The 14,288-nt window shown below is 46.4% G+C and overlaps 2 pseudogenes; one reads left to right on the plus strand and one right to left on the minus strand.

Moving 5' to 3' along the window:
- LOC103269996 overlaps positions 1-2,136 on the minus strand; it is a 4,308-nt pseudogene extending 2,172 nt beyond the window's left edge.
- A 1,706-nt stretch (positions 2,137-3,842) lies between these two features.
- Positions 3,843-4,073, plus strand: LOC110596443 (annotated as a pseudogene).
- The last annotated feature ends 10,215 nt before the right edge of the window (positions 4,074-14,288 follow it).

The raw sequence follows: 14,288 nt of genomic DNA on the forward strand, positions 1-14,288 counted from the left end.
GCAGTCGGGGAAACCCCCCAGAGCTGGGGCTGCCGGCGGCGCGTTGTGGTGAACATTCTCTTCTGAAGTGCTTTCAAGCTGCAAGTTCCAGTGCAGCAAAAGTCAGCACCCCAGCTCTCCGGAAGACCAAAGTGGAGAAGTGCCGACCTCTACGAAAAACCGGTTATTTCAGGTTTCTTGCCTTGAGCGCTCTCTCACCAGGTAGGTGTGTGGTAGGGTTACTTTTTTTAAAATGTGACTCTACTACAGGGGGAATGAGTTGTTGGGTTCAATGGGGGGAGAGGCTGTTTAGCAACAACGTGCACTTTCCTGGACTTCATCCAAAAGTGGGACCTACCAGCCACCACTAGCTCCAGTGCCCACCTTAGTCAACAGTCCTCGACTTCTAGTAATACTAGATCTAGGCTGTAACCCTAAAGAAAAAAGACCCAGAGGGGATCGGTAGCTTTTTTTATGCAGGCAAATGACTTTCCGGAGAAATTAAACTTAGGAGTTTCCATAGGAAGGACAAATTGTTAGCAGGCAACCAAACCTTGAGCACCACACTATATACTCTCCACATTCCTCAGACTACATTTCTCCCCAAATTCCGATAGCACCTTAGCCTCTCCAGCATTAAACCTTCTACCCTGTAACCTTCTACCCTGTCTTTAAACACTTCCCTCTAACCCCAGTTTCCGTCCATTATTTGGTAAAATTACTTTATACTTCAAAAAGCACAAATATGCCTTTACTATTTTATTAAAGCAAGATGTTTATAATCCAAATTACATTTTCTTACTCTGCTAACATCCTATTACTTAAAACAACTGACATTCTGAGCTAGTCCACAGTAAAGAATTACAATATCTGTAAAAAAAAAAAAAAAAATGAATGCTTTAAATTATCATCCTTCACTGAAAATTCTTCCCATGGTCTATTTTTTGTACCTTTTTGTTGTTTTTAAGTCAAAAAGTGGCCTAGGACTAGCATTGTTTGCTAGACCTGGCATTTGTCTTTCTGTCCTTATAAAAATTTGTTTTATGTTTTGCAGGTTTTTTTACATAATATCTAAGTTTAGGTTTTTTTCTTGGATGAAGTATGGGTTTCTTTTCATGGTTCCTGATCAGCGTCAATCATGTGGAACACCAGGGTCATAGCCAACTCCTTCTGGGCAGCTCTTTAGCTTGGTGGGTGTGTGGGACAGTTGCAGCTTCAACGACTTTAGACCTGGGAGCCTCTGGCGCACGTGAAGAACTCTGAGCTCTCACTCTCCAACTCACGCCAGTGATGTTACCAGCAAGAGTAGCCTGCACAGTGTGAATAAGAGGAAGCAGCCATTCACCCAGCATTTGCATTTGCATTTGCTCTTGAGGAGGGGCAGACGTCAACTCGGAAGCAGCCAGAGGCTCCTGACCGTGTGCATGAGTGTGGGCTGCTGCCTTGTAACTTACGGCTGTGACTGCGAATTCCAGCAGCATATTTGTACTGTGGAATGAGGTGGACAGCAGCTGCAGGACATGGGCACACTGTCTTTGTTGATGTGTTAGCAACATGCTGTGTTGATGTGACTCCTGGGACCTGTGAAGAAGTTGGCCTCATAGTACTGAATGGTGGTCTAGGAGTAGCTGGGCAGATAGCACCGGGCATATTTTGAAATGGATGAGGTCTGGCACCCTGAGCTGTCCAGTGAGAACTTGGACTTAGTTGAGGAATCTGATTAGGAGGTGTGCATGGCTGTGAGTCTGGTGGGACAGTTGCCATGAAGTAAGCTGAGGAGGTGCTGGCTGGTAGGGGTTGATGACAGGCTAGACGCAGCTCATACACTTGCCATCCTGGGCAGATAGTGGCTCATGAGATAAGCCTAGTGCTCTTCTTTGTGCTGAGCTCAAGCTACAGATAGAATTGTGGCTTGGTGGCCACAATTCTACCATTCTTATCCGTGGCTGCTTCTAGCAAGGAGTCATGTACAAAACCAGACCCTTTGCTGGGACTACCCTCCGTTGTCACCTCTGTGTTGATGATTGCGCCAAATGGAGAAAACTCTTTGTGGAGAGGCTCATCGTCAGTACCATCGTCAAGATTCTTCACACAAAGGCAGACCCCGGCGTCTGGTGGTCCAGTCTGCTTCTGTTCAAACTCACTCCTAAGTTCCATCCTCCATCCCACTTTTTCTGCGCCCAACCAGCGTACATTTGTTTTCCATAGAGCTCCGTTCCATGAGTCTCCTCCACAGCTTTCTGTGCACCTTCATGTCTTTCAAAGCTTATGAATCCAAATCCTGTGGATTTTCCACGTTCTTCAGTCAGACCTTTCACAGAGAAGGCAGGCCACACTTGCCGAAGAGATCCTTAAGGGATCGTCCTCCATGTCTTCTCCAAAATTCTTGATGTGAACATGAGCAAACCCTTTTGCCCTCGCTCCGAGTTCAGCTTCTCATTCTTTTTTCTTTTTCTTTTGAATTGGAGTCTCACTCCATCGCCCAGGGTGGAGTGCAGTGGCATGCTCATGGCCACCCCAGCGTTGACCTGTTTGTTGAGCTCCAGTGATCCTTCTGCCTCAGCCTTCCAAGTAGCCAAAACTATAGGTGCACACTACCATGCCTGGCTAATTTTTCAATTTACTGTAGAGACGAGGTCTCACCAAGATGCCCAGGCTGGTCTCGAATGCCTGGACTCAGGCAATTCCCTCGCCTCAGCCTCCCAAAGTACTGGGATGACAGGCTTCAGCCACTGCGCCCAGCCCAGCTTCTCATTCTCTAGGAGACCTAAATCTTCCAACAACACTTGGAGTACAGGTGCCTGTGAAAATAAAAACAAAAGCAAAGACTTCCAAAAAGGACTTTACGATCATTTGTGCTCCCGTTCATTTTTTCAAAGGCTCTCTCACTGCTTCCTATGTCTCAAAGTGTGCAAATCCATAGCCTTTGGACCCATTTTCACCACAAACCACCTTGAAAGGATGTTTTCAAAGCAGAACACATGTCACGCAGTGCTTGTTACCCATAGATTTATCTGGAGTCTTCGTGAGTGCTTTTGTGAGGTGATGGGTCGCTGCCTCTCACAACAGCAGCATTTCGTGTCCACACATCCCAAAATGGCGTCTGTTTTAGGTCTCAAAATCTAACTTGGCTGTTTCACACTATGTATGTACGTTGTTTTCTGTAAGAGTAATGACATTCTTTTTATCCAGGTGCCAAATGAGAGTCATGTTTATTTAATACTCTGACTCCTTATGTTACCAAAACATACAGAAAAAAATTAGGAATTTTCGAAATACTTTTTGATAAAGTTTATTTTGTGCTTACTGAAGGGAATGCTTTCATAATAGTGTGTCATCCTTTTGTTGGAATTGGAATTTCTTCTCTTGTCAGTACTCGATTAGTCAAGGCAAGTCCTGCTTCTAAGACCCTCTTGAGATTAGTAAGCTTTCTGTTTCATTAAATCTTTTGTTTATACTACAAGTTGTCTCTTAGTTCAGATTAACTCTGTCACCCTACAAGGAAGGTGGTCATTTGCCTGGTAGCAAAGTGCTGCCCTTTGTTGACCCTGGGTCAAAGTACAGACTAGAGGTGAGGTTACTGGCAGTATTAGGGATGCAGGACAGACCTGTCATTCTTTTAAAGTCATGTTTCCAGAATAACATATCCATGCCTATAGGCCAGGCCAAGACACATTTCAGTGCCAAGTAAAAGCCACGAGCAGATTTAATAATTTTAGATGATTCAACTTCTGTTCCATTACTTTTGAACTATTTATAAGCTATTTCATTACTGCAGATATTTAAGTTTCAACTTTAATAAGCTCTTTTTGATTGTTGTTGTAAAAAGCTTGCCCGATCGCTGAGCCTGCGGAGCCAACTCCATGAGCAAAGTTCATCCTCCCGAGTTGAAAAAATTTCTGGACAAGAAGTTATCATTGAAATTAAATGGTAGCAGACATGTCCAAGGAATGTTACGGGGATTGGAGCCCTTTGTGAATCTTGTGATAGGTGAATGTGTGGAGATGGCCACTAGTGGACAAGAGAACAATATTGGCATGGTGGTAATACAAAGAAATAGTATCCTCATGTTAGAAGCCTTGGAAAGAGTATAAATGACTTTTCAGCAGAGAAGTCCATGTCCTTTCTCCCAAGGGCCTGTTTTACTTTGATGTAAAAATCAGGTCATGTACATTTTTGTATTAATCTTTTTGCTAAATAAACTTTTGTAATGATAAAAAAAAAAAAGGCTTCCCCTCGGGTTTTTGTCTAATGTTAAAGATAATATTGTTGCTATCTTCCTTTGAAATCTATTCTGACTCTGGGGTGCTTTGAGGGTGATTGGATTAGATTTTGGGTATGTTTTTCTCAGATTCAGACTTACATTTAATGGACAACAACTGCTGTTAAAAAAGAAAGAGGAGCCAGGCTCCGTGGCTCAGCCTGTAATCCCACGCCTTTGGGAGGCTGAGGTGAATGGATTGCCTGAGCCCGCGGGTTGGAGACCCACCTGGGCAGCGATACCTCATCTCTACAATAAATAAAAAAAAATCAGCCGGGCATGGTAGTGCACACCTGTAATTCCGGCTACTTGGAAGGCTGAGGCAGAAGGCTCGCCGGAGCCCAGAAGGTTGAGGTTGCCGTGACCAGGAGCATGCCACTGCACTCCAGTCTGAGTGATGGAGTGAGACTCCAACTCGAAAGAAAGAAAGTCTAGGCAACAAAGTAAAAACCTCATCTCTACAAAAAAATTTTTTAAATAGCCAAGCGTGTTGGTCTACACCTATAGTCCCAGGTACTTGAGAGGCTGAGGCAGAAGGATGACCTGAGTCCAGGAGGTGGAGGCTGCTGTGAGCTGTGATTGTGCCACCACACTGCAGCCTGGGCAGCAGAGTAAGACCCTGACAAGAAAGAAAAAAATGGAACGAAGGAGAAAGAGAGAGAGGAAATAAATTAAGCCTGCCTGATTCTGCTGTGCATTCTCTGCTACCTACATGAACTGGACTTTTGCAACGATAGTGATAAGGACAGTAGATAAGAAACCAGTTTTTTATTCTCCCTTTAAAATTTTTGAGGACTTGCTGACAAGGGGCTGAAACTGTTACCGTGAGCAGAGTCCCCAAAGCTAGGTTAGTTTTTGCCACATCTGCAGTGATCTCCACAATCTAGGGGTGGTCAATGTGTTTCCATTATGTTCTGGAAGAGTTCAGTAGGATGCGTACCCTAGGCAACAGGAAACATTCCTCTGACTCCGGGCTCCCTGTCACTCAAGGGTTTTTCTTCCTCGGAAACAAGCCAGGTCACATACGAAACAATTAGGAAATAAATCAACTTGTCTCTCTGAGTTTGCTTCCAACAGGCTCCACCTCCCTACAGATGTGCCTCTCCAGCCTAAAACCAGGGGACTAGTATTCCTGCTGAAGACCTGGAAATCCCACCAGGCTGCAGACCAGCTACAACCACAAGGGGCTGGCCCTTTTGAGGTGCTGCTGACCACCCACTCATCTGTCAACTTAGCCGGTGTTAAGCTGTGGATTCACCATATTCAGGTAAAGCCAGTCCCTCCAGGATCCCTCCAGAGCAGTCAGTCATGGTCTTATGAACTGTTGAATGACCTTAAGTTAATATTCAAACCCAGCCAAAAAAAATAGATAAAAAAATCATAACCGGGAACATGCACTTTTCAAGTCGTTATTGCTCTCCAAACCCTTTCCACTTCCGCTGGAACAATGACTTACGCCTTCTTATCTCACAAGCTCTTGCTTATCAGCCAGCTCACCCAGACCCCAGTCTTTTCTGGACCCCTTAATCCGACAAGTTCATCGCTTTTTGCATGTCCCTACCTGCACATTTGAACATCTGAAGACCCTTAAAAGAATAGTGTGCAGGGTATGCTCTACATGGATCCTTTTAGGGACCACAAGGTTGCCATTTCCTTTTTTACTTTTTAAGTCTTGATCTCACTCTGCCACCCAGGCTGGAGTGCAGTGGCATGATCATGGCTCACTGCAGCCTTGACCTCCTGGGCCTGGGCAATCCACTGTCTCAGCCTTCCAAGTAGCTGGGACTACAGGCCATGCCACCTTGGTCTTGAAGTCACAGCTCAGGCAATCCTCTCACCTCAGCATCCCAAAGTTCTGGAATTATGGGATGAGCCACCACACCTGGCCCAGCCTCCATTTCTATTTGGCATCCCAGATGGAGTGTCCATTACTCTTCCTAAAAGAAGGTAACCACCCCTTTTCCCCTGATGGCAACCTAGACAGCTTTCCGTTTGATCGGGCTACAATGAGTCAGGAAGAATTTGGGGGAGGCTTGGCGTTGCCTGGAGGTGATAATAATCTAACCGATCCCTGGTCAGAAAAGAAAGCCTCATGACAGCTTTCACTCAAGATGCAGTGACCTGTGCTTCTGAGGGTTGTGTGTTTGTTTGCAACCACGAGAACAGGCCTTGGACTGAAGATTCCTTGGGAAAGGCGATCAAGGGCAATGCCTGTTAGGCTGCTCCGTCGCCCTTTGTCCGTCCACAGAGCTCAGTCTAGAACAGTGGACTAGTTCTTTGAAATTATTCTTCAGAGTAACCAACGGATTCACGGAGGAAGACTCCTTGGAGTATCGCCAAGTAGTATTTGCCGGGGGGCATTCCTGGTGGCACTGGCTATTTCTTTGGCCAAAACCATTAATAAAAGTACCCAGATCACGGTCCTGCGAAAAGCTGGATGCCACCACCCAGGCACTCGTGATTCCTCCTGGTTACAGGTGTGATGTTTCTTTTCTCATCCTTATTCTGCAGTGCCCCTCCCCAGCATGAACAGCCGGGGGCGTTGACAACCAGACTCCCCACGATGGAGGAACTGATAAGTGAAAGGGCACAGAAACAAGCTCAACTTTCCCATAGAACTGACGTTTACAGTTTCTTGATCAATCATATAAACTAACCCTCATGGAAAGTATATAGGAACTGAAACCAGATCACCTCACCTGGGTAGCGCGACGCCAGACCCTCACCCATCATGACTGCCCGGCTGACCACCTGTGTCCTGTTGGCCCACTCCTCTTCCTCACCCTCCCAAGTTCCTGTTTTCCCGTAGGTGGTGTCATTCCTTCCCTGGCACATAAGCCCCTCATTTTAGTCAGTTGGAGAGATGGATCTGAGGTTCGTCTCCTGTCTTTCTGGCTGATGTCACCCGTCATAGAATAAAGCCACCTTCCCTCACAGTGCTCATCCTCCCAGTGACCTGGATCGCCTTTCCCAAGGAATCCACCCCTGGTGTTCGGCAAAGAGAACAATTCAAGCAATGGGATTAAATAACAGTAATTAACATCAACCCAAGTTAGGCTTTCAGGGTGTTTTTAAACTTCTTCAAGACCCAAGGCTACTGTTGGCCACTTTGTTACTCATCGGGGAGTGGCAGAGTGCTTCTTCTGTTCCTGTCTGTGATTACCGTTGGTCGGGCGACGACATAGACCTAAAATCTTTATAAGTCCTTTAAAAATTCTTTTTGATGGCAAGAAGAGAGCAGTGAGTAGTCTCTCTCTCTCCCCCCCTCCCTCCTCCTCTCTCCCTCTCCCCTGCTGCACACACACACACAAATGTACTTTGTAGCCACAACTAAAATTTTCATTTCAGTAGATTTACTTAGTTTTTAAATTCTCAGCTTTAGTGTATTTGTTTTAAATCTTAACAGTAATCTCAGGATGATCTAAATCTCATCCCATAGACTTCTGTATTGGCAGAAATTTTGTGTCATGTGGACATAATTAGTATCCATAGGTTGTTTTTTTACATAAACAATTAAGTTATAAATATACATTTGAAACTAGGATTAAGCCGGGCTCAGTGGCTCAGCCTGTAATCCTGTGCTTTGGGAGGCTGAGGTGAGTGGATGGCCTGAGCCTGCAGATTTGTGAACCGCCTGGGCAACTTGGTGAGACCTCATCTCTACAATAAATCAAAAACTCAGCCGGGTGTGGTAGCGCATGCCTGTAATTCTGGCTACTTGGAAGGCTGAGGCGGAAGGATCGCCGGAGCCCAGCAGGTCGAGGCTGCGGTGGCCGGGAGCGGCCACTGCACTCCAGTCTGGGCAACAGAGTGAGACTCCAACTCAAAAAAAAGAAACTAGGATTAATATCCACTTGGGTGAGGAGCTTTGTAAAAACCCATGTGATCAAGTTGATTTATAATGTCCATTAGGGCAAATTAAAGTTTCATATAGATTTATAACATGCACAAGAAAATCTAAATTTTCTTAACCGACTCTGAATGCTTCTTATGACATTTGTTCGTCGTTTGGAAATACCCTCCGAAAGCTCATCTCCAGGCTTCTCTTGCATGAATCCAAGTTGTGTCTTAACAGGCCTCTTCATAGTAAAGAGGCACTTTGGTGCACTGCCCTTTCACAAATTTCCCTTTGAGAATAATTGCTTCTTTTCTTTATCACCTAAAGATCTCGTACAAAAGTCCATAGTGTGTAATCACTGCACTTGTGGAGACTTTGCTACGGGGGTGATATTCATGGGTTAAGTGTTTAATGGTCTTTAGCCAAGATAAGCAAGAGGGGTTTTATTTTCCACCCTATGGTCAAAGGGCCTCCATAGCTTTTGGGCCTGAGAGTTGGCCTGACTGAGTAGGAGGGTTACTTAGAACATGGAATATGGGAAGGGTAGTCCTATGAGCATGCCTTTCTACCACCAGGCAACTAGCAAACTTACCTGATAATTAATGTTCAGGATAATGTACTAAACAAGAATGTAAAAAGCTCCCTTCACCTGACGCTCCTGTGCTTTCATTACACCAGAGCTGGCGTTTTGTCAAGTCCATCAGAAACTAGAACACTAGAGTCTATGATTCACTGCTCGTACTGGGTGTGTTCCCTTGGAGAAGAATAGAATGATTCAGGTTAGATTAATAACGGTGAGGGAGGAGGTGCGGTGGGTGGGTGGAGAGGGTAGTGGCACAGGAGTTAGACTGCTAAAAAGTAATGGGGATAAAAGGACTGCTTGGGGCCACATGCTTCTCAGATTCTTTATGAACTCAGAATTGTCACCCCCGAGTGTACTGGAAGAAAAAGCGTCATTAGGTGTCAGCAAATCCTTAAGCAATAGAACATGTCTTGTAATCATCTTTAACCACCTTGAAGTTTGAGAGATAACAACCCCCAAGATAATTTCACAGCATTAACATCTGTCTGAAGTGCCGTTAAACAAGGCAACTCGGTTTTCTGCCCTTGCCTGTCATTACCGTTTCAGTCTTGAGGGTGCGAAAAGGTTCTTCTTGATGATGTTCTCTTGGTGGGGGAGCAAGGGTATCAAGTGGCGCCAGGAAAATGAGGAGCGAAGAGCTTGTGTTCCAGGACGCTGCTGACGGCGCTGCTCTTCCACTCCTTGGCAAATTGAGAGAAAAACCTGTGAATGGAGCCCCACCCAGAATCCTCTGGCCCATTTCAGTGTCTGAGAGCTAGACTGAAATGTCATCCCTCTTCCCATCACCCCACCCAACCGGGAGAAAACACGAGGCTTCCCTTCCTAAAGGCAGAGTAAACACCTTAGATTCCCACCCTCAAACTTGAGGAGCTGCACAAACCCGTCAGCACAGCCCTGGACCAGGAGGTCTGAATCCCCAGTGAGGACCAGCAGGAGAGGAGAGGCATGGCCAGAGATGGGAGGCCTTTGCTCAGGGCCACCGCCACGTGGTCCTCCCCCTTCCGCCTCCAAGACTGTGCCTCGAGCCCATGTCGCCCATACTGCGCCTGGATCACCCCACCTGTCAGTGACCCAGCTCTCCGCCTCCACGACACCTCTATGGCCACCAGCAATTCGGCAGATAACATCACTATTTTTGGATACTGAAAATATATCTTGCCCACAGGTATGCTATTGGAAAAGAAGTCTAGAGAGCACATATATTCACTCTGACATGATTCTCCAAGATTTCATCCAGCTCTTTAAGCTTTGTTCACACACAATGAAGACAAATGGCACTTTCCACTCAACAATGTAACCTTTAACCCAGCCTCTTCCAAACTGTCCCACCTCCCAGAATTTCCCTTCATGTGCCACTCTTTGCTATTCTAGCCATCAAGTACATGTCAGGCATTTTCCACTCGTACCTACCTCTGAATCAACTTGTTCTTTTCTTATAGCCCCTTTCCTACCTTTTTCAATCTTCTTTTTTTCTTTTTTCAAGGAAGGGTTACTTACACAACACAGTTGTTCTCCAGACTGGGTGTGGTGGTTCAAGCCTGTAATCCCAGCACTTTGGGAGGCTGAGGCAGGAGGATTATCTGAGCCTAGGAGGTCGAGACCAGCCTAGGCAACATAGCGAGACCTCACCTCTAAACAAACCAAAATAAAAAATGTGGGCCTGAGGTCCCAGCTACTCAAGGGACTGAGGTGGAAGGATTGAGCCCAGGAGGTCAAGGTTGCAGTGAGCCATGATCGTGCCACTGCACTCCAGCATGGGTGACAGAGTGAGACCCTGACTTCGAAAAACAACAGCAAAAGCACACACACAAAAGCGGATGTTTTCCAACACTCGTGAGAACATGGGAATGATGGCTTGGTCTGTCTCCATTGTGCTGCTTTCCCTCTTTCTTACGCTCTGTTGTGACTTCTGAGAATGCTGGACACTGAAAACTCACCTCGGTGCCTTGCTGAAGGTCTGATGTGAAGGGGATTCATACCAAGTGCAGAGAGAACACCCACCAGCAAGATGGTCTCCTCAGGCTGTGGCAAACCTGTCATTGGGCAGACAGTGTCCCATGATCCCAAAGAATATTGGCTTGGGTTTTGGAGGGTAGACAACTAATCACATCCACATTTGTTAAGCAAATTCCCATGAAACTAAAAATTATAAGCTACTCATAGGTTAAAAAAAAAGGCACTGCTTCAGGTTGGCATTGTCTAAAATGCTTTCCTAGCCTAACTCTGGGGCATTGAAGTAGATATTTTGAACCTGCACGTACAAGTGGAGGATTTTTGTAAAGCTGCCAAATATTTAATATAACAATAATTAGCATAAAGCTTGGCAATTAAGCTGTACTGAGAAGAATGAGTTTGAATCTTTGGCAAGATGTCTCTCTTTTTTATAAAAGTAGTTTCACCAGTTCATATTATTTTCACTCAGAGCTTTTCCCACAGGCTTGGAAAGATTTAAAACTGACTTTGTTTTATTTCTATGTCTTCAAGGACAGTGACTTACTTTCAGTCACTAGTTTTCGGAATGCATCAATTAATCATATTTACCCACCAACCCCCTATGGATACTTTCCATTTTTGCAGTTGAAAAGAATCAGCTTCACTGTTCCCTTCGATCTAGATAGAACTCCTTCATGTTAGGAAAGGGATTAAGCCCCTAAACCAAAGGTAAGGGAAATAAATTCAGAAGCACCAAATGGTGGAGGCGAAGAGCCAGTACCCGAAGTGAACTGATTTTGATGAACGAATAATCGACTGTGTTTGCAGGTAAGAAATCGACTGTGTTCACAGGTTTGAGCTGCAGGTAAGAACTGTGTGGCCTGGCCGGGCTCGTGGCTCAGCCTGTCGTCCCAGCACTTTGGGAGGCCGAGGCCAGCGGGTTGCCTGAGCCCGCAGGTTTGAGACCAGCCCCAGCAACTGGGCGAGACCTCAACTCTACAATAAACAAAAAATTAGCCGGGTGTGGTAGCGTGCACCTGTAGTTCCAGCTGATGAGGATTTTTCAGGTCAGCCGGGCTTCAAGGGTGTCAGCTCAAGGGGTCGGCCGGCCAAGCCCCAGAGAGGGTCGTGGAGGGGCTGATAAGCCTAGCCCCACAAGGGTCGGCGCTAACGGCTGGCAAGCCAAGCCCTGAGTGTTGCGACTGGAGGAGCGGGGCTGGCAAGCCTCGCCCCCAGGGTGTCGGCTCTAACGGGCTGGCAAGCCAAGCCCTGAGAGTGTTGCTGGTTTGGTGGGCTGGCCAGCCTAGCCTCCCGGGTGCCTCAGCTTGGGAGTCTCGCCTTCCTCCGGCGGCTCTCCTGGTTCAGCTGGCTCTGTCGGCTGGCAAGCCAGCCTCTGGGGTGCCCGGCTTTTCGACTCCGATGACCTTCTGCAGCGCCTCGGGTCACAGCTCTGCAGGGTGGAGGTTCCTGCCTCACGCCCAGGAAGAACGAGGGACATGGACAGCCGGAAGGCGAGAAAGCGGGATTTGCTGAGGACAGAAAAGCTCCCACTGCGGGAGGGGGCCCGAAGGGGTTGCCCATCTGGGGCCGAAAACCTGGTGCTTCTGTAGCCGATTGGCTAGCACTAGCTGTGAGCTGTGGCTGTTCTGATTGGTTCCTTTTCAATCCCAGCAGTGAAGATTTTAACTCTAGCTTGAGAGGCTTGCAGGGAGCTTGTTTACCAACAGTGAGCCTGAGAGGCCGGCCAGGAGTTCACGACATTGTTTCCAGAGGACTCTCCCGTCTGCCTGCCTCGCCTTTCTCTAGCCATCTCCCGTCTCACATCTACTTTGGAGGCTAAGGCAGAAGGACCGCCGGAGCCCAGCAGGCCGACGCTGGGGTGGACGTGAGCGTGCCACTGCTCTCCAGCCTGGGAAACGGAGTGAGACTCCAGCTAAAAAAAAAAAAAAAAAAAAAGAATTGTGTGAACTACTAAAACTACATCGGAGGCTGAAACTAAATATTTGCATACTCTTACCAACCCATCACCTTCCAGTCAATAACTGCTCAAGCTAAGATTGCAGATGCTTGATTGAACCAGTTTCTATAACTGGAGTCAGCCCTCATGGGTATTGGAATGTTTTCTGCCAAAGATTACGCCGGCGAAGATTTGAGGAGGCCAGAGAGGCGAAGGGCGGACAAGAGAGTGCGCTTCACTACATGTTTCCTGCCCTTCTGCAGTTTTCTACAGCAGCATTTTTCATAACACATGAGTGATTACTGAGCTCGTTTCCTCCATACCACAGGTCAATCTGCAGATATGACCTCGGCTTTGCGGTCCAGCGGCAGGTCAAGCACCAAGAATCCTGGGAACATCCGGGCCGACGTCATGATCTCTTCCTTAATGAGAAACACATACTTCATGGCCTTTGGAGATAACTGAATCAAGAGAGTATCAAGACTTTGTGTTTTTTTTGTTTTTTTTTTTTTTCGTTTTTTTTTTTTTTGACTTTGTGTTTTAAAGGCGTGAGCATGATCACAGACACACGTGTACCTGGCTGGCACTGGTGGAATATTGTAAGTCAGGTTCAGCCTGATTCTACCTTGTGAAGTGGATAAGCCATGTTTCTCAGCAGGTGGAATTTTGAATGGGTAAAGCCATAAAGCCACAGACATCTGGGTTTTCTTTTGCATTCCAAACCTTTGTTGATTTTTGTTGCTGTGTGGAGCTGGGGGTGAAATGGGCTGTGGCCACAAACTGTGAAGGCGAGGTTGCTTAAATCGGTGCCAAACATGAGATAATCATGGGTTGTCAGTTTAAACTGCGGAAAGTGGGGAGGTCTTTGGAATTTTTGCTTGAATACAAGCTTCAGTCAAAACAAAGGGCTCTCATTGATGCTTTCAACCTTTTTCTCTGATTCATTCAGTCTCACAGAAAAATGGCCACTGCTGGGGACAGGCCTGGGTCAGAGCATCAGAGTTCTTTTTTAAAATTATCTGTTTAAGCTGGGCTCAGTGGCTCAGCCTGTAATCCCGCGCCTCTGGGAGGCTGAGGTGAGTGGATTGCCTGAGCCTGTGAGTTCGAGACCCACCTGGGCAACTTGGCAAGACCTCATCACTACAATAAATCAAAAATCAGCCGGGCGTGGTAGCACGTGCCTGTAGTCCTCATTTCTACAAAAAATTTAAAAAATCATCTGGGTATGGTGGCGCATGTCTGTAGTCCTAGCTACTCAGGATTGCTTTAACCCAGGAGGTCAAGGCTGCAGTGAGCTATAATTGTGCCACTGCACTCCAGGCTGGGTGCCAGAGACAGAGAGCGAGAGAGAGAAAAGGACTGTATACTTAAAATAGTTAAAGTGGTAGCTTTCATTTTGTGTATATTTTATCACAATTTTGAATACTCTCTAGGGAGGAATATTTTTGAAACAACCGATACCAACATTTAACAGCTTCTCTAAAAGGAAAATTGTTCCTCAGATCGGATCTTTTTTTTTTTTTCTGAGTCTCATTTTGTCGACCAGACTGAAGTGCGTTCCCCTGCTGGGCTTAGGCAATCCTTTCACCTCAGCCTTCCAAGTACCTGGGACTATAGGCATGCACCACCATGCCTGGCTCAGTTTTCAAGTTTTACTGTAGAGACAAGATCTTGCCATAGTGCCCAGGCTAGTCTCAAACTTCTGGGCTCAGGCAGTCTTTTCACCCTGGCCTACCAA

Source organism: Carlito syrichta, unplaced genomic scaffold, assembly GCF_000164805.1.
Source record: "Carlito syrichta isolate Samal-C Ts95f unplaced genomic scaffold, Tarsius_syrichta-2.0.1 Scaffold107137, whole genome shotgun sequence".
Lineage (NCBI taxonomy): Eukaryota > Metazoa > Chordata > Mammalia > Primates > Tarsiidae > Carlito > Carlito syrichta.